Source organism: Loxodonta africana, chromosome 2 (genome assembly GCF_030014295.1).
Source record: "Loxodonta africana isolate mLoxAfr1 chromosome 2, mLoxAfr1.hap2, whole genome shotgun sequence".
NCBI classification, from domain to species: domain Eukaryota; kingdom Metazoa; phylum Chordata; class Mammalia; order Proboscidea; family Elephantidae; genus Loxodonta; species Loxodonta africana.
The window spans coordinates 154,441,034-154,461,523 of NC_087343.1; the positions used below are offsets into that span (position 1 = coordinate 154,441,034).

General features: G+C 39.6%; 1 protein-coding gene across 1 annotated transcript in view; it reads right to left on the bottom strand.

The window, feature by feature from the left end:
- DIAPH1 (diaphanous related formin 1) overlaps positions 1-20,490 on the bottom strand; it is a 111,144-nt gene that overhangs the window by 33,740 nt on the left and 56,914 nt on the right. The window lies entirely within an intron of this gene.

Here is a 20,490-nt window from a genome sequence, read left to right on the forward strand (position 1 = left end):
TCTGACCTGCCAATCTTGGGTTCGCCAACTCCTCCGGCTACGTGAATCAGAAACTTCTATCCTGACATTCCAGCCCTTACAACTGTGTGAGCCTTTTCATTGATATAAACCTCTTTATATACACTCTACCAGTTTTGCTTCTCTAGAGAACTCAGCCTAAGACAGCGCCTTTTTAAAAGATCCTTTCTCTCCCCCTTATTAGCAAATTTTGGGAAGATACACAAATAGAAGTATTAAAATATTTGTTGTCTTTATTTGGGATTCAGTACACCGCTCTCCTGGTTTCTCTATTACTGTGCACTGGCTGAACCTTTTCCTGTCTCTCTTCTTCGTTCCTCCTCATCTCTCTGATTTCTAAATGTTAGCATGCTCCAGTTCGTTTATCCATTCTCCTAGCGGTGCGCAACTGGGCTATTTTCAGTTTTTAGCTATACTTGAAAACAGCTGCTATGAACATTTTTGTACATAGCCTTATACCAGTCTTTGTGTGGACATGTATTTTCATTTCTCTTGCGTAAACACCAAAGATCGAAATTACTAGGACATAGAGAACATTTCTGTTTAATTTTATAAAAAACTGCCACACTTTTTCCTGACATGACTGTACTATTTAAACTTCCACCAATAATGTGGATGCTCTACATCTTCGCGAAGATTTAGTGCTGTCTTTCTAATTTTAGCCATTACGAAGGGTGAGTTAATTGCATTTTTGACAGCAACACATTATAACAGAAGACAATGAAATAGCATATTTAAGAAAGTGTTAAGCCTTGCAAGGATTTTTTTTATGCAGTCAAACAGATTTTCAAGTATAAAGGCCTCAGACAAGCTGTCATCAACATGAAGGAATTCAGGGATTACTGTTCCCATGAGCCATTACTTAAGAATCTACTGCAGAATAAGCTACTGAATGACTAGACAGACACTGACGAATGACTGGTGCTGACGTTAAATAAATATTAGCATGTAGAACGAAAACTAAAAAAGGGATACAAGAAGAGAATAAACAGTGTACACACTGACAATACAAAAACATAATGTAAAAACAGTGTTGGGGGGGTGGAGAATGAGAAAAGCATAGGCAAAAAGTTTTTAAAACATTTTCAGTAGAGGCATTTTTTTTATTGGTAGTAGTGTTGGTATTATTATTCCGAGAAGGTTTTATATATGTATAGGATGAAGCAAATGAATAATTATGCAACATTTTAATGTGTCTGGACATCTTATCATAGCAGATAGCAAGGAAGCTATCAGGCTACTAGGATTGGGTAAAAGGACTTAGAGACAACCTGAAGAGACTCTCACTGGCCGAAGATACAACTAGAGCATCAAATAATAATAATGACTATATGTCAAAACACACCAAATATGTTTAAATCCATTAATTCACTATGATATTTAAAAAAAAAGAAAACTTGTCATCTTTGAAAAGAATGAGTTCTATCTTGAAAGCTGGTAAATAAAGGAAAAGAATCAAACATTCAGTCTGCTTTTCCTATATAAACTATATCACTGGATAACCAAATAGTAGATATGGTAACTTTTCTTGTCTTAGAAATATTACAGTTAAGAGGTGAAGAAGGAATAACAATTAAAATACCATCATTTTGCAATGCTAATAAACTAATAGATCTATGCACAGAGAATCAATAGCTGCTAACATCACAGCAAGGGACAACCACACATTATGTGCCTTGTGAAGAGGAACCTAATACCCATTATGAAGTCCTGACTAAAACCAACCAACCAAACAAATGGAGCCTGATTCTGATTAAACCTCTGGATCCAATTACCAATTTACAGCAAATACAGGGTGCAGAACATGCAAACTACACTATTGGAATACAATTGCAAAATCGGTTATTAGAAACACTGCAGAAATGATTTTGTTTTTTCAACAAATGCATTTCAAGAAAAAAAAAAGAGGAGGAAGAGACTATAGATTAAGGGAGACATAAGACATTTAAAAATACAACAAAACTAAACTACAGTGTCAGGCATACAAACCTGGGTAACACAACTCTCAAGAAAAAGAAAGAAGTGATTACCATATACCAGTCAGGACAGTGGTTTCTCTTGGAGGAGTGGGAAGGGGTTGTGACTGGGAAGGTACACATGGAGAGCTTCCTTTAAACATTTTAAACGTTAAAAGAAAACCTAAAAAATTAGATAATAATAATTTGGAGGAGAGGAAAGAGAAGGGTAGCAATATGAGTAAATCGTCACTTTCACAGCAGGAAGGCAATAGATAAAATCTTCGATTTATAAATTAGGAAAAAGAGGCTGCCATGGATTGAACTGTGTCCCCCCAGAATATGCGCCAACTTGGCTAGGCCATGATTCCCAATATTGTATGACTGTCACCGTTTTGTCATCTGATGTGATTACCCTATGTGTTGTAAATCCTACCTCCATGATGTTAACGAGCCAGGATTCGAGGCAGTTATGTAAATGAGGCAGGACTCAACCTACAAGATTAAGATTAAACCAATCTCTTTTGAAATATAAGAGAGAAGTGAGCAGAGACATGGAAGCCTCACACCACCAAGAAAGCAGAACAGCGCACCCTTTGGACCCGAGGTTCCTGCGCTGAGAAGCTCCTAGACCAGAGGTAGACTTATGACAAGGACCTTCCTTCAGAGCCAACACAGAGAGAAAGCCTTCCCCTGGAGCTGGCACCCTGAATTTGGACTTCTAGCCTCCTAGACTGTGAGAGAATAAACTTCTGTTTGGTAAAGCCATCCACTTGTGGTATCTCTGTTATAGCAGCACTAGGTAACTAAAACAGAGGCAAAAGTATATTACTTAAAGTATTAACATACATTAGAGAATGGCTGTCAATGAGATTGATAAAAAATAAAAAAAATAAGAAGGGTTTAGTGCTCCAGGTAAGAGATGATGAAGACAAGGCTTAAGGTTATGGCAGGGCTAGAGATAGATAGAAATACACGGATGTGAGAAATGCATAATAAAAAGAATCAAAACAGGTTTGATGTAAAACAAATACTGAATTCTAGCTAGATTTGTTTTTCACAAGGGTATGAGTTAGCAATTCTGAAGGTACTTAATGTGTATTTTAGGAGTGAGCAAATACTATTAGTAAATATCCTATGAATGAAGGAGACCAGGTAAAAGGAATCTATAGTATTAGAAGTCAGGATAGTGCTTACCCTGGTTTGGGGGTGGGGGAATACAGCAGCAGTTGTAACTGGAAGGGGATAGATGCACTGGGGGCTTCGAGCAATATTTTGTTTCTTGATTTGGGTGTTGATTACATGGATGTGAATTTCATTTTTCATTTTGTGAAAGTTCATTAACCTGTACATGTATAATTTGTATACTTCAGCATGAAATAAACTGAGATAAACACACACTAAACTTTGATTGCAGCCATGTAAATGCTATCCATGCAGCACAGGCAAAGGCTACAAGGGAATGTAGACAAAGAAAAATAGTTTGACTTGTTAATATAATGGGATGATGTAGCTATGCATAAATTTTTAAAACTGTGAGAAAGGCAAGACCAATGTGGCTCTGAGCACCACCTATAATATTTTCATCCTTGGACAGCTGGCCCTGGTTCAGCTTTGACACTGGGTTGGGAAGAAACCCCAATCTCACAACCAGCAATAAAGTCAAAATGTAGTATCCATATGATACCCCCATTAACAGCCTTCTCAGCCCTGTTACAGGAGTGGTGTATTCATTCATTCTGCAGATACTATGTACTTAACATACAACCTTATAAATGCTTGGGTTCCAGCCCCCATTTTTGCCAGAGCAGGGATGGAAGGCCAAAGTACAGATGCAAAGCCCAGGATAAAGGCCTCATGCCATGTCTCACTGAAAACTACATCCAGGGCTGAGTAATTTCAGTTAATAGAACTAAATAAAATTCGTAAGGACAAAAATATAAATGTGTACAGCCAACTCCTTAGCACAGAGGAAGGAGAAGAATCTTACTTGAAAACAACTGTGACTCTGCAGACCACAGCAGAAAAAGAGAGACCCTTATCACCTAGCTGACTCTTTGGGAACAAGTGCAGCAGTGCCAGGGCCCATGTTTCCAGCTGCTGCAACCCTGACCTCTTTAGCAGATTCTATGCCCTTTGCCAGTGGGAACTACAGCTTTCAAACTAGGCATGTGGCCAACCTAATCTCCAAGTACCAGATTTTACAAGAGCCCTGCCAGCCTTGCCAAGAAGTCAGACCCTGCAAGTTCCCTTCTATAACCTGGGCTCTCCCCTAGAGCAAGGGAATAGACTGCCTGCTAAGTCAGAGTCACTGACCAGTTTCAGAAAGGGGAAGAAGCACATCAAGCAAGCACTTTCATCTTACCATCTGCAGTTAAATCTGTCTCAGAGACTAGTTCCAAAAAGGTCATGGGGAATGAGGATTTTATAATCCTGAAGCCAGGAAAGAATTTTCATCATGCCCCACCCCAAAAACCAAAATTATATTTTTTCTTTCTGTAAAACAGCCCCAGGATGTGCTGCTAAGTCATTCAGTCTGATGGGGAGAGAGGCTTTCACTGAAGTAAGAAGTATTTGGGAGATAAACTGAGGGTCTGGAACCACCTTATGGATGCAGCTCTTGCACAGCTGGCAAACACAAGGTCCCACAACTTAAAAGCCCCCCTTTAGTTTTCAGGAAAGGGCATGGTCCACTTCTATGACCATGTTCTTGGCTGAGAACAATCTGTAAACTTTGCTCAAGACTTTGGGTAAAAGGCTATTGTATCAGACCAAACAAGCCACTCTCCTAGTAAAGCTCCAGCCCTTCTTCCCTCTGACGGTTTCTGAGCACTGATCCTTTACTGCCTCTCCTGTCACCTTTAGGGAAAACCCTGAAGATGAGCAGGTCTGCTCTATTAAGAAGGGAAGTATGGCTCAATATTCTCTCAGTCCCAATCTGAGAGATCCTCTTTCTCTAAGAAAATCAGGTTTATAGACAAATTGTAAGTTAAACAATAAAAGAAACAGCACGAGCTGGAGAAGGAACCTATAGATTCAATAATATGTAAGAGACATGAACCAATCACAATGGGTGGTCTTTATTCGGATCTGATTCAAATAGACTAAAAACAACAACAAAATCTACTATAATTTAGGAAATTTAAACACTGACAAGGTATCTGGTGATACTGAAGAATTTTTGAGATGTGATAATAGTAACGTGATTTTTTAAAATAAAAACTGCCCTTATTATTTGACATGCATTCTGAACTACACCAGGATTAAATGATATGACCAATTAGACTGTACTTCAAAGTAACTGGGGTGCCAGGGAAGATATGGGTAGATAAAACAAGACTGGTTGTGAGTGGATGAGCTTTTTAGACTGGGTAATGGACACACGGACGCTCATATTATTCTCTTTACATACGTATGTGTATGTATGTATATATTATGTGTGTGTGCTTTTTTTTTTAAACATTTTAAAAGGTTTTTTAAAAAGTCAGACTGTTTCCCGGAGTGATTAGGGTATCTAATTCTTCCCAGATAACTGACTGAAAAGGGTACCTTTTCTTAGCTGATCTTATAATTCAGAATACCACCCTAAACATCTCTGTAGCGAAGCCCACCTAAATCCACGCTGAGACTACATGAGGCAGAGGGGATGCTTTGTCTGTTTGGTCAAAAGCCAGCACCCTCTGACTATTAGTAGATGTTCAGTAGCCAAATACCATTTTATTCTTTGCTGAGCTGGCAGGGACTTGCTGCATCTACTGCTCAGGATGCAGGCACCCTGCAGCAAGGGACGTCCCTGATGAGCAAGTGCTGAGTAGAAGAGTCTGCAGCCCCACCTTTGCCTGTCTCACTCCCTCCCGCTAGCGAGACTCCTCCCTTGCCAAACTCTTTTTTTCCTGCGTCACAAACACAAAATGGAGTTAGTTAGGGAGCAAAAACAATCTGTCTAAAATGGCTGAATGCAGTAGGGAGTGCCAGGCACTAAAGCAAAGGGAAAGGGCACCCCCTGCTGTCCAACACAGGGACCTTATTTTTCTTTCTTCACTATATTTGCATAAAAAGAACCAATTCTAGAGTCCAGGTTAATTTTGTCATAATTCTTGATACCTATGTTAACTCTAAAATTCAAAGTGTACAAACTGAGGCACAAGAAGGGAAAATTATTTCCAGTCTATAAAGACAGAGGTACAAAGTCAGCAGTCCTGAGTCCTAGTTATGAATAACGGTTTCTAAGAGCCTACAGAATGGAAGGGGGGCCCCTCTATAGCACAGTGTTCCCCAACTTCAGTTAATGAGCTAATGGTCCCAGGAGTCCAACAACTATAGCATCACTTCCCCAGGAATTCCTGTTGCGGGCTTCTCTCAATGAAGATCACAAACAGGAAATGGAGGAGTGGGGAGTTGTCTGACATCCTGGAAACCAAGTTCTTAAGAATTGCAGATGGAAGTAAGTGGGGTGGGAAAAAGGACTCTGGGCAAATACTGATGAGAGCACAGACTGGCTCTACAGCCAGTTACATCTGCAGGGCTGTAAGACTCAGGCTGAGCTATAAAGCAACTCCACCTTAATTCTCACTCACTCAGGACCACAGAACTACTCACCAAGATGAAGCCTGTGGCATTTATTGCTATTCTACAGGGAACACCCTCTATAATCTTGTGCTATACTTCCCTTGAGTAAGCCAAGTACCTTACGACTAAAAGGTGATGGGAAAGGTGGAAAAAGCGGAAACATCTTGAAAAATCTATGGGTCTAAAATAAAAGTATTTACGGTTTCCACCATTAAATGAGGCAGCACAAATTTGGGAGTTTATACAACTTCCCTAAAGTGAGATAATGTTGGTACATACACCATGAGCACAGAATCACTGAAGGAAATGAAAAAAAAAAATACACTCCAGTACCACTAAGATCCTCGCTGAAGAAATAAGGTCTTCGTGGAGGAGTTCTAAGTCTCCCAAGCAAACCTGAAAGATTAGAAAAAATCCCCAAGAAGTAACAATAAACTTTCTGTGAGAGTAACATTTCAAAGTCCACCCAGGGTACAATAAGCATGTTTATCAGACCTACACAAACTCTGATTCTGGGAAAAAGAGAAGAAGAGGGTCCTGTCATATGCGGCCCAAGTGAAGGATGTCTAGCTTATATTCCTCACAGCTGTAATATACCTGAGGGGAGAATTCAGTAACTCAAACCCATTCATATGTATACACTACAGGAAGGAAAAACAGACAGCATGCCATGTGAACAGCAGTTATTCATGCCCAAAGGTAACCAGATTCCCATGACTGATTTTTGGCCAAAACAAATACCCACCTGCTAAATCCCACAGAACTAGAATGTCATGGATGGGATGTGCAAGCTGTAAGGATGGATACAGGCAAATTGGCAGAAATGGATAAACGTGAAGGACAAGAACAAAGCCAGACCAAATCTCTCAAAGTACAAGAACAAAGTGCTGAGGGTTAAGAAAGGGACAAATGGAGTCCTGAAAGGGTGGCAGAAGAGCAGTATTAGTAATCTGGGCATTTCACAAAGCATTTGATCAGTCAGACAATACAGTCATTGAGTTTCTTACAGATACTTTCCCAGCACACCCAGGATGATGACTCAGGGAGTGCTAAGAAGAGATCTGCTTCAGAGATGTGGGTGAGTAGGGACGGGAAGGACAAGCACTGCCCTAAGCAAGGGTGTTTCAGCAACGGGGTAGAGCAGGTTTATGCAAGGAAACAGTGAAGTTAGAGGGCAGGAGAAAGGCACCAAAACAGCATACTAGGAATAAAGCTTTCTTCCCTTTAAAAATAAATTTTTTTTATTAAGGGGGAAAAATTAAATATCCACATAAATAAAATAATGAACCCTCATGTGCCCAGCTTCAACAATGACTAATTGTTTCACCTCTGCCCCACTCATTTCTAAATCCCAGATATTATAAATACCATCATATATTATTTCAGCATGTATGGCTAAAAGATAATGACAATACCATTACCACACCAATTTCCAGTTATCTCAAAAGTCAACTGTTTTATAAAATTTGTTTGAATCTAAGTAAGGTCCACCTATTACAATTGGTTGACATATGTTTTTTAATTCTCTCTTAATCTGTATGTTCTCTTCTCATTTACTCTTTTGATATGTATTTGTTGAAGAAATCAGGTCACTGATCACTGGTGAAAAGCAAGGTCATATGTATTTGTTGAAGAAATCAGGTCACTGATCACTGGTGAAAAGCAAGGGGCCCTGGCACAGTGCTGTGGCAGTCTTCAGAATAAGGCACCTCAGGTTTCTCTGAACATGTCTGCCTTCCTGCCACTCCCTTTCACCAAGTGCTGGATTTTGAACCAAATGGATCTGGGCTCAGATTCTGTCTTTGGTATTTACTTGCCATGAATCTTAATAAGGAAAAAAAAAAAAGGAAAGGACATATTAATTCTATACTTCATATTTCTTGGTTATAAAATGAAGATATTTCTACTAGGCAGCACTGTTTTAATAATTACAAATAATATGTGATATTGTTTAGAAAAGCCCCTAGCATATCTGAAATAGGTATTCGTGAATAAGATGGAATGAGAAGGCAAAATACCTTCATCTTTTTCTAGATGCTTGGAGCAGTTTTAATCTCTCTTCTCTCTCATCCACACCACCCAAATACTGAGCTAGCTGCAGATTTCTAAGCTATTTTCTGTAACAAAGGATCCTAGAAATAGCCTTCTGTTTATTCGGGGGGTCTGGAGGGGAGGCAACAGGGTAAAAGCAAAACAAAGAGAACAGATGGAGTAAACAGCCCGCCCCAGCCAGATTCTGCAGATGCAGCTGCTGGTTTTCGTCATATTGCTGTTTTTTTCCCTTCTTTGTTCCTGAGGTGGAAGTCAGGAAGGGGTGGGGAAAGAAGGGGGAGAAGGGGTGGGGAGGAGGGCAGGACCAACGTCACTGTTACTGAAAGTCACCTGATATTCTCCTCCAATCCCGAGTCTCTGACCTCACCATCTGAAACCTGAGCCAAAATAGCTCAACTGCGCACCCCCCGTGGCTGAAAAGAAAACTGCAAGAATGGGAAAAAGAGGGATATTCTTAGGATTTTAGCAGTTTCTCTTGCCAAGGGGAATTTAAAAACACACACACACACTCAAACACATAAACGAGAATGTCTTATCTTCTAGTCTAACAGATTCAAAAGAAATCACTGACTCTTATGACAGAGCTGTCATTGCTGTAGGATCAGGAGAGAAAAATGGTTCCATCTCATCTTGCAGAAATGGGGTTACCAATGTCCTTCTGCTGTGTAACTGGAGTTCTCGTGCCCAAGGGGGGTTAGAGAAGAACGAAGAGCTTTTTATATTTGAATCTGATTTTTTCAAAGACAGAAATTAACTCTCAAAGCAGGCTAGCCTCACCACGGTTAGTGGAGAAAAGGATGCTGTTACCTGCTCTGTAAAAATGGATACTAGGACTCTGCTTTGCAGAATTTAATATATGAGGTTTAAGTACTCTAGAAACCCCTTCTCCAAGCATCCCGGATATTGGCAAATTTCCTTTTTAACCGTTTTGTCCTTCACATTATAAAAATAATATAATCACATTATAGGAAAAGCTGAAGGAAAAAAAATCTTGCGTCCTAACAAAATTTCTCTTATTTCTTGTATATTCCCTCCAAATCTTTTACTTCACTTTTTTCTGTAAAAAACAATTGTAATAAGGATGTACATAATTTGTTGTCTGCTTTTTCCACCTAACCTTGTATTGTGAGCATTCTTCCATGTTGCTCCAAAGGTGATGGGCCAAAGTTCTAAAATGGGATAGTTATAGCACATTAAGTCCCAGAGCAATTAATCTCCACATCAAAAACGGAGATGGAAGCAAGAAAAAAATGAGGCAGGTGACCTCTTTCCTTTGGAGACCATACCCCTTTATGGAGTAATGTCCCCATGCTAGTGACATGAAGCTCTGCTCCTGCCAGGAGTACTATGCTCCAGTGAAGTAACTGGTGGTCTGGAAGCCTTTAGCAGAACTTTCCAGGCCTCTCTTCCCCAAACCATGGTGGCTGTAAGTTTGTTGTATGAGTTGCTATACATTTATAGAGTTGGTGTGGATAACTATCTCTTCAATCCATTATGACATATGAGAGTTTGTGGGGAGAACAGGAGAACACGGTAAGATTCAATCAGATCAAATAGGTTATTGTGGCTACTGTTTCAAAAAAAGGACAGATTACTTCATTACTACATTTTTGTTTTATCCTCACGTTCATTATAAAAGCAATACACGTGTACGAAAAATTAGAAAACTTTTTCTCTTAAAATAAAGAAGACCTCCAGGATATAGAAGCAAGGTATGTAAGAGTACAGGCAGCCTGCTACCTTTGGTAAGTGGAGTAAGGATAGGAATCTATATTAATATTTGTTTGTAACTGCATTTTTTTAAAACCCAGAAAAGATAATCAAGAAATAAAAATAATCACCTCTAGAAGGAGGGAAAGAGGAAGAGATGGGATGGATGAATACTAGGATGAAAATAGGACTTCATATTATCTTGACTTTTGAACTACCTGTATCACTTCTTCAGAAAAATGGATAATAAAGGAGCTGAAAGAAAAGCCCCAGAGGAACATTGTAGTGGAGATATACTCGGTATTTCCTAACCTGCCAACCACCTTATGTTTGGAGGGAGACTTGTCTAGCATCAGCAGAAAAGCCATTTCAAACCCAAAGAGTGTAAAGTCAAGGAAGCCTCAGAGCAGTACCTTTTTCTTGAAGCAGCAGCTCTGGGCTCAGGTGTGCAGCCGAAGAGCCCTGGATCCCTTTCTGCTCATCCCAAAGCCTGGGTCTGCTCTTGTCTTTCCTGGAGATCCCATTCCTCCTCCTAAACACATCTCTGATCCCTGCCAACTCCAGGTCTCCAAGGCAAGTAAATAACCAAACTTGATAAGGATTGTCGGTACAGTTGTAACACTCTTCATCCATACCCCCAGCTTCCCCCAGTTTTTCACAACTCCATCTTTGTTGTATAGCCTGAGAGACCGACCGCTCATCACTCTGCCCACTACTCATCCTCTCTAGCCTAGTCAGTCTCTAAGTGGTTTCCAGCTACTTCACTGACCCCAAAGAACTTCTTCAAATCCTCTTTCAAAATGTCCTTCTTCTAAGATGTCTATTAAGACCTAGCTGGGAAGATGGAAAATAGAGAGAGAAAAAAAAAATTAAATCAAGTTCCTACAACCTCTGTTCTCCAAAACGTCATCAGTAGAAAATGCCAAACTGACCTCTACCAGAACAGAGATAATGCTGGTACAATACCTAATCTGATAAAACAAAAAACTAGACCTGTTGCTGTCAAGCTGATTCCAACTCATAGTTGACCCTGTAAGACAGAGTAGAACTACCCCATAGGGTTTCCAAGGAGCAGCTGGTGAATTCGAACTACTGACCTTTGGGTTAGCAGCCAAACACTTAACCACTGTGCCACCAGGGCCCCACCTAATCTGATTGAGATATCAAAATGTTATCAAGGAAAACATCTTCTAAACTGCAGCAGAAAGAGTGGGAAGACAGTGAGCAGAAAGTGGAAAAAGAGATAAAAACTTAAGCAACAGATCAAGCCAGATTAGGAGCTCTGTAACAAAATTATATCAGGTGCTTGTTGAAAGTGTACTATTCTACATCCTTGCAACTCAGACTGTCTGGAGGTGGAACCCAGGAATTTACATCTTTAACAAGCTCCTCATGTAACTCTTAAACACACTAAAGTTTGAGAACTACTGGTAGAATTAGCCATTTACCTACAGGGGCTACTGACTGCACCAACATAACAAAGGGTTAGGCGATAATGATTCTCCTGTTAGATGGTCTAAGTCTCAGACAAAGACATTTAAAAGGGCATTTTGCTAGAAATCAAATCTGGAATTTGCAGATAATTGTGGATGGCATACTGGACTTAAAAGATGCAGTTTCAGACCACGTATGTCTAAAATAGTAATGCAGGCACACTAAAGTTTGGAAAGAGGCCCTAAAACTGGGATTAATTTGGGATAATTAGGAGTTAACAAGTATTAATGACACAGAAGGGTTGAGTATAAAAACCTTCCTGTACTAGCATATTTTATCCAAAGTAGGCCAGGAGAATTCCCTGAAGGACATGGATTCAGTATAGTATCTGGCTAGACATCAGTATACAATCAGTGGTTAAGCTCTATTATGTTCTATAAGCAGCTTTTCAGCATAAATTGAGACAGAGGCATAATTTTCAATGTGTAATATAATGGTGTTATGAATACATACATAGTGAGCTAGCAAGACAACCATACTAAAATATAACTCTCTCTTTAAGCCCTCTGGAAGAAAAACTACAACCCATGAAGCTATAAGACTTAAAAACAAAAACACTCCCCAGACTCTGGGTCCCACCAAAAGCAGAGATACACTCCTATAAATGAATAGCTGCAACAGGATAAAATCCTTTTGTAAGAGAGCAGCCAGTAGCTTCCTGCCTTTTGATTTACTACTGATCAGTCCTCCAACTGCCTTTCCTGACCAGTAGAGGGCAGCATACCAAGCAGTTTGTATGTGAAAACAACACAGGCTGCCTCTCTCTAACGTGACTGCATCACTACCTACATCACTACCTAACGTAGCAATGACACATCTAAAATAGAAGAGATCCATGTGCCATCTGGTGGTGAAAATGAGAAGAGCATGCTGCTCTGAGAAAATATATCAAATTCCTCCAGTTTAAAAGGAATTAAAGTTTAATTATCTTTATCTGATGACCCACCAAAAAACCACCCACTGCCGACACCCTCCCTTAAATCTCCACCAGTAAGTCCTTCGTGAAAACTACATCAACAGCCTTCATGCAAAAAGTTTGAAAGTTCTGCCCTAGTTTATTCTACACTACCAAAACAAACACTGGTTGTATGCAAGCAGCCAACTCCTACTGCCTGACCCCGGATGCATGGAATAAGACAATGAAACTCAGACCAAAACAACACAAGAACCTAGAGAAAGCTGTAAAAACCAAAGAAGAGTTTGAGATAATTACTGATAACACCAAAGACATTTACACCAGGAAAAAGAAGAAAGAAAAAAATAGGGTAACAGAATCAGAAAGGTATCTTCAGGTTCATCTATCTCATTTTACAGATGAGGAAAGAGTCAAGGTATAAAAAAAAACTCCTTGGTGTAGCCTCACAAGTGCTCAGGTTTGAACAAGATACTACCTTTCCCCTATCAAACATTAAGATAAATAATTTCTTATTACTGGTAGAACTGTAAATTGGTATAACCTACACATAGTAACTTGGGCCCAGAAATTTTGTTTTTAAGAATTTACTGGGCAGAAAATACAAGCATGCAGAGATAAATGTACAAAGATGTCTTCTGCAGCATTGCTTGTAAAACAAAAAATTGGATATATAAATTCTCAGTGAGGGATTAGTTGTATAAATCTGTATTATTTCATATGATAGGTATCAATTATCCCTTATAAAGAATGAAGTAGACCTACATGTAATGACATCTATGTGAAATGTCATCACATGAAATGTCATCACATGTATAATAACCTCAGATGTAATACGAGGTAGATCTACAGGCACTGACATCAATGAAAACAAGTTAAAAATAAAGCACAATGCAGAGCAGAATTTACCATATGGGATCACACGGGCTGCATTAAAGAATGTGTGTACACCCTCATGTTTGTACGGTTTTATCTTTTAACTTTCCTGTCCCTTAATTTTCCAGTAAGGTAAGGTTCTATTTGAAAATGTCTCATATTTTCTCACCTGAATACAGGTAGAAAAGGATCTGCCCATTCCTTTACCAGAATAACATATGCATATAAAAGCTACAGTCACTCTGGGGGATCGGGTGGGGAAGGTTTTTACATTATTTTTTCAGTGTATTCTGTAAATCTGTTGAAATGAGCATATCACTTTAGTCTAAGAACTGGTTTTAGGCAGGGCCACGGTAACAGGGAGGAAGACAGAAAGTGGATAAATGTGATGGTGGAAGTCTACAAAAGTGCTCTTCTGAGTGCTTCAATTTTCTCTGTGAAGAAAAACACAACCTCAACTGAGAATGAGGATGGAGAAAGTGAAAGAAGAGAGGAAAGGTGTAAAATCATAATCTAGGAGAGTAGGAAACAGAATGGGCTAGAGATGTTTAAAATACGATATAGCCTGGCAACATCAGGGGTAATGCATCGTCAGAAAATCAAGTGAAGGAGAGCCAAGAGAAAGCCAGTGAGTGGGAGGAAAAGAGCCTGCTGTTCTGAAAACCTAGTGAAGAAAGCTTATCAAGGAGTGTGGTTGTGTGTTTTTCTCCAGCCATTTCAGTTGCACAGCTACAGGTGTGGGCTGAGTAGAATTGGAATTAACCAAGATTGTGCTTCTGCCAATCAAGTATGATGAAAATGGAGAGAGAAGTAAGGGAAGAATAGAAACAAAAGAATGATTATCATAATGACTGACCACGGAATTTTAGCTGAGAAGGAGAGTGAAGGAGGTGAGGACAGTGAAAAGGTGATAGTATACATTTAACCTACTGGAGGTCTCGGTGGGGCTGGAGGATTATTAGGGTCAGGGTACTACAGGAAGTGAGATAGGAAGTGGACAGTATAAAATTGAGATCGTGGAAGGGTTGTAGTTATTAGTAATAATTATAGGAGTAAATGGGTGAGGTGGGGTGGAGGACAAGATCGTTGGAAGAGAAGAATTCAAGGAATTGTGAGGCCAGAATATTGATAGAATCATCTGTGTGTGCATAGAAATTGCTAAGAACGAAGATAGAAGTATTGGAGACAGCGGCCAAGAGCTAAAATGGTTGAGAAATAAGGAGGAGTATTGGTAGCCATTAGTACACAAAAAGAGGCACTGGGGATATAATTTGATGTCACGAGATTTGAAATTGGGGATTTTTAGGTAAGAAAAAGGTAGAATATTCTGTAAGTGGCAATGAAAAACAAAGAGGACATCTACCCCATCTCAAGGCCCATTAAAATCAAACCAAACCAGCTGCCATCAAATGAATTCCTACTCATGGCGACTCCATGTGACCACACATGTGCAGAGTAAAACTGTACTCCATAGGGTTTTCAAGACTGTGACCTTTCAGAAGCAGATCACTAGGTCTTTTGTCCAAAGTGCCTCTGGGTGGATTTGAACTGCCAGGCTTTTGGTGAGTATTCATTTGAATGCTTAACTGTTTGTGCCACCAAGGGACTCTTCCAGGTGCATTAGGGTGAGGTTTATGGTAGTAAAAAAAAAAAAAAAAAAAAAAAACAGCCACATAAGTGGGAAGAGGAAAAGCAGCGTTGTTGAGGGAAAGCCAGGTTTTTGTCAGAGTAGGGTGAAAGTGAAGGCAGAAACAGGAGATTTTGCTGATAATGGACCATGAATTCCATAAGGCACAGTGGATCAGTTTCAGGAACCTAAGAGAGATGGGAGAAGAAGATAGAATATAGGAGGTGTACAGAACCTTAAGAGGTTTAGAGTATGGGAGATGAAGGGCGACCTGGAAATCTGTGGCTTCCTGTAGAGAGTGACATAAACCAAGATAAATGACATTATATTAGATTCAGTGGATTCAAGGCAGATAGTGATGACAAGGTCGGGAGTACGAAGGGGTATATAAAAGGGTAGCTTTTAGGGTTCCTTTTTTAAAAACTCTGATAATGGGGAGATGAACACTCAGAGGAGGTGTGGTACTAATTCTATGTGCAGGATGCCTTGTAAATCTACCCCTACCAAAGGAGTACTATCTGATATTAAGGAACTTCCCAGCTTGTGCTGATAGTCAGACCCTATTCAAAATTCAAAAGAAGCTAGTAATTAAAAGACAACGATCCCTACAAATGCTCACTTGAATAATACCCTCTGATCCTAATCTTATACCTTACAGGAGTAAGGAACTGATGGAACACAGGGGAAAACACATCTTTTGGCCAAGAGACTCACTGAACAAGACAGACTATATTGAGTTCTTACAAAAATCTTGTCTCTAAAGGTTTAATCTGTAGAAGCTGTGAAGATTTAATAGGACACTTCCTAATAAAAAGCCAGCTGAGTGGGTGCCACCTAGTGGACAGAACAGGATCATAGGGAAAAGGAAAAAAACGCCCCCTTAGATCCTTTTCTGGAAAGAAAGGATTGTTTTCCCCACCATATATACCTGCTGAAGCCTGAAACCTCAACCAAGAAAGCTCTGGGGAGCTGCAAACGGGTAAACTTACCCATTGCTGCCAACAGTTCTCACTCCTGGGACAACTGCGCAAGCCTCAGAACCTGGACCCACACAGTCAAATCCTAACTACAATACTGTTTTTTTTTTTTTTTTTTTTAATTCTCAGCTCTTGGCCAAGACCTTGGTGTTTAGCCAGAGTTCTTTTTAAATTCCTTCATTAACTACTTAGAGAATTGTTCTGATACTCACAGTTCCCATAATACACATCACACTTTAAAATACTTTAACTTTAAATGCTGTGTATTGCCACTGCATACCTACTAAGGATGCTTAGCTTTTCGATCTGATGAGTTAAAGGTTATTGGAAGAAAGAAGCAAACCTTAAAAGAAAAAAACACTGTACTTAGGACATCTAGTTATCACTCACCATACTATGTTTCAAGAGGTGATATTTTTAACGGGATCACCTCATCTACAAAAGAGAATAAAAGGAAAGCTGAACGAAAAACTAGTTATCTTATACATACAAACAATGGTCTGAAGCAACTACAGTGATGAAAATGCTCACTAGCAAAAGGTAAGGAAGAAATGTAACACAGTCCACGATGAAAGACTCCTTGCTGATCACCATAAGGAAAGTGGGAAAGGAAAAAAAGGACTAGAAGTTTGATGGCACTGCCTATCAAATCTGAATTCAAAATATCCCCTGACAGGGAATAAATGAACTAATTCCTGATTTATAAGAAGCCAAGAGTTCAAAAAGCAGAGACTAATTCTTAAGAAAGAAAAAAACGGGTAGGAGAATCTATGGTAGAAATTTCAGGACCAGTTCCTCTTTCTTAGTTCTTCTCTCTGAGTAAAAAGGTACACATCTCCTTGAACCTTAATGAAGCAGTGGCTGGAGAGCTTTGACTACAGGAGGCAGGTAATGAAGAGTGAGGCAGGTGTTGTCTCTAATGGCCATTCCTGGAGGAGGCAGTAGGTATATATGATGTCTTGGTATCAATAACATATAGGGAGGAGGGGAGGATATAGGCATGTTTAACAAATAGCAGTTGTGTTAAGCAAGAGAGGAAATAACACAACATGATGAAAACCTAGTGTCCAAATAACTTCCTCATCAAGACAAGCACCTACTGGCATGAAACCATCTAAGCAGGACTTCTACTACACTAGAGAAGCATTTCTTATTTCTTCAACTGGATTAGTTTTGCTACAGTTAAATATACTGTAATCAGAACATACCTCCTCTTCTTCAACCCTACCCCTCACTGCCATCAAGTCGATTCCAACTCATGGTGACCCTACAGGACAGAGAACTGCCCAGAGGGTTTCCAAGGCTGTCAAGCTTTACGAAAGGAGACTGCCACATCTTTCTCCCATGGAGTGGCTGGTGAGTTTGAACAGCCAAGCTTTCGGTTCACAGTCAAGCGCTTAACCACTGGGCCACCAGGACTCCTTCTCTAACCTTAAATATCTAGTATTTTACTTACTTTCCTAATCTATTGTTTTCTTTCCTATACTCCTAGGAGTCATTGTCAGTTCAAGGATACTTGTGCCTGAATGAATGAAGTGGCTGGTAAAGCCAGCATAATCGCTTTTTTTTAGCTTTTTATATGAGTCTAAGCTTTGAGACCACCATCCAAAACCACCATGTGTCTGTCAATTTGTTATACTGTGGTGGCTTGTGTGTTGCTGTGATGCTGGAAGCTATGCCATTGATATCTCAAATACCAGCAGGGTCACCCATGGTGGACAGGTTTCAGCAGAGCTTCCAGACTAAGGCATACTAGACAGAAGGACCTGGCGGTCTATTTCTGAAAAAACTGGCCAGTGAAAACCTTATGAATAGTGGCAGAACATTGTCTGACACAGTGCCAGAAGACGAGCCCCTCAGGTTGGAAGGACGAAATGGACTGACATAGTGGCTGCAACAATGAGTTCAAGCACAGCAACGATTGATGGTACCTAACAACAAGCTTTGAGGGGCTCTCAGGGCAGCTACATACACTTCAGGAAAGCAGAGGGCTAGAGCAGGGACTCTGCAGTCACATCATTTGGAGTTTGAATCCTGGCTCTGGCACTTACTATGTAGCCTTTAAAAAGTTATTTAACCCATCTATTTCTTCATCTGGAAGATGAGGATATTTAGAGTGGTAATGAGTGTTTATCATTTAATTCCATCACCAATATTAAGACTATGAATGACAGATTTGGTAATGGAGACTGGTTATCTACTTTAGTCAAGGAGTAAGGATAAAAGGTCTTTTTCTGAAATGTGATAACGGAGGTGTTTAAAGCACTGGAAGCAAAGTCATACTGAGACAATCTGGGTCCTTTGAGTCCTCAGCTCTGAAGTTTCAAGAGCTTGAAATTTCTTACCTAATAGAAATCTAAACGCTAACTGAGAGGCCCAAAGTCTTTTTATTAAAATATTCTTTCTGGGGTGTGTTGTGAGGAAGAAAGGGTCCATTAGGGACAATCTGTACTGAGACTGCCAGCATGAGCACCAAGAGAGGCTCAAGACTACATCAGGAAAGGCAGGGGAAAGTTAGTTACCCAAATCACGACAGGTACTATACAGGGCACTGAGGGGCACCGGGGCCGTATGCAGCACTTCCACCTGCTACTTGATGCCCACATATAAAGACGCCCAAGCAACTATCGTGTCTCTAAGGCATATGCTTTAAGATAAGCCTCAACACTCAAATAACTTGCATCACCATAAATTTCCAGAGTAACTCAACAGGAAAGAAGGCAGTGAAATGTAGGGAAAAAAAAAAAAATAATAAGTCAGACAACACTGAAGCCAATAAGACACTGAAAATCCAAAGAAGAAATAATTTTTTAAAATGGAGGGGTTTGTTCCTTGGGGGGAAATCTTTGAAAGCATACAATGACGTAGTATACTTGACAAGAAGCAGGAAAGTTTTGCTGTGCCTGGGTGCTGTAGATAACTATTGGAGTTGGGTAAACAGTAAGTACTTATAACTGTATTTGACAGAAAAAAAATCTCTCCCAGGAATTTCTTAAAATGTTTGAGATTTCAGATGTCTGGAAAATTGCTCACGATTTAGAAACTTTTAAGAACACCTTCTCTAGTGTGTCCTGACAGAGAGACTGGGAAATTAAGAAAGACAGTGTGCTAATCTAACACCTAAAAGTCCTAACTAAACCTAAAGGTTTTTCAAAACCAGCTATACATTTCCTTCATCGAAACAGTAGCAGTTTACTAGTGATGATTATTATTATATGAAAATACTGCCACTAAATTAATTCATACTTACTCTTTTCCTATTAAGATATAGAGATTTCTAAGAATAATTAAAAAAGCCAAAAGGACAAAAAGTTAAAGGTGCTAGGAAGTTAGAACCTTCAATGAATAGAAAGCTGTTTCTTGCGCAGAAGTTGAGTGCTGACAGAGCATTAAAAAGTCTGATAACACAGACTTTTGAAAATTAAAGATAAGATAAAGTCTTGCTTGGATATTTTTAAAGTACTATACCCCAATTCATATGGGAATATAATGCCAAGGAAAACCATGAAACTGCAGAAAACCCATCTCCAATCAATAGGAACAATTGGAATACAAATGTATAAGATAAACGAAGGGCAAGTGTAGGAGGGGGAGAGAAGGGGCTCAATTGGTGTACATCTGTGTACGTGTACACTCAGAATGAACAGCCCAGTGGCAAGAATGGGACTTATGCCAGAGGCCAACATAGGGATAGAGTCTGTGAACTTACAAATTAGGAAATCACTTGATTTAATGTTTATTGTCAACTAGTCTTTTTTGACATACTAGAATAGCATAAATACTTACCATCACAGTATTTTTAACTGGACTTTAGCTGAGAAGGTGGCCATTCTCCGAGAGGCAAAGGCCATTTTGCCCTGAATGCTAAGGCAACAAAACAGGTCTGAGCACTGTGATCTTACACTCCTAGATTCATACTCACATAACTTCTAAGAACTACCAGAGGCACCCAGCTCTCTGGAGGCTCCTTACTGGAACAAAGTGAAGCCTGCTTCCATTAAATCACTTATGAAAAAAAAAATAATAATTACCTTTAAAAATGCTAAGTTACTGGGAGCGGGTAGCAGTGGTGGTAGAAGGGAATGCTTCAAAGTTGCACTTAATTTTCATTACTAGGGTGATAATAAGTCTCCAAAGAAAACAAAAATGCCAGAAAAAGATGGAAATATAAAATGATTTGGCTATAATTATCATTAGGTACATGACAAGATCTTTCAAACTCTACCCTTAAGGGAAATAATTACAAGTACCCCATCACAAAGCCACAAGAATCAGGAAGTGAAGAAAGAAGAGGACAAA